The following is a 1,049-nucleotide window of genomic DNA, read 5'->3' on the forward strand; positions in this document are numbered from 1 at the left end:
GGCGAAGAATGCTGAAAGTACCATGGACTGCTAAAAGAACTAACAGATCTGTCCTGGAGGAAGTGCACCTGACATGCTCCTTGGAAGCAAGAATGGCCAGACTTCGTCTCACCTATTTTGGTCATGTTGTCAGAAGGGACCATTCCCTGTAGAAGGATGTTATGCTTGGTAGGGTGGAGGGTCAACAAAAGAGAGGGAGGCCTTCAACGAGATGGATTGACACTGTGGCTGCGATGATGGGCTCAGGTATAGTGGGGATCGGCACCTAACAACAACAACAACAGTCTTTAAAGCAATCTTTGCTCTTAAATACTTTAATGCAATATGTTGTTTGAATTCTTGACTGCTGCTTTCATTTTTGTTGATAGTAGATCCAAGTAAAATGAAATCCTTGACAACTTCAGTCTTTTCTCCATTCATCATGATGTAGCTTATTGGGACCAACAATAAATTGTGAGGATTTTTATTTTCTTTGTATTGAGATGTAATCCATAACTGAAGGGTTACTCTTTGATATTCATCAGTAAGTACTTTAAGTCTTCACTTTCAGCAAGCAAGTTTGTGTCATCTGTGTATCACATGTTTTTAATGAGTCTTCCTCCAATCCTGATGCTACATTCTTCTTCATATAGTCCAGCTTCTCGGATTATTTGCTCAGCACACAGCTTGAATAAGTATGGTGAAATGGTACAGCCTGACACACACCTTTTCAGATTTTAAACCATGCAGCATCCCCTTTTTCTGTTCAAACGATTGCCTTTTGGTCTATGTAGGGGTTCCTTATGACAACAATTAACTGTTCTGGAATTCCCATACTTAGAATCTTCAAAGACTCTTATTTTCAAACAAGGTCACATTCATGGGTACCAGGGGTTAGGATTCAGTATATCTTTTTTTTTTGGGACAGAATTCAATCCATAACAACTCCCAATGACTAAAATTCCTTTACCAGTATATGGCACAGTTGGAGCCCTAAGGTAGGATTCTTATAGTAGCTTTTTAAAAAAACCTGTAGCAAACTTACTATATTTATTCTGGTATATATATAT

The sequence above is a fragment of the Orycteropus afer genome, unplaced genomic scaffold (genome assembly GCF_000298275.1).
Source record: "Orycteropus afer afer isolate SDZICR_OR568_19922 unplaced genomic scaffold, OryAfe1.0 scaffold00108, whole genome shotgun sequence".
NCBI classification, from domain to species: Eukaryota; Metazoa; Chordata; class Mammalia; order Tubulidentata; family Orycteropodidae; genus Orycteropus; species Orycteropus afer.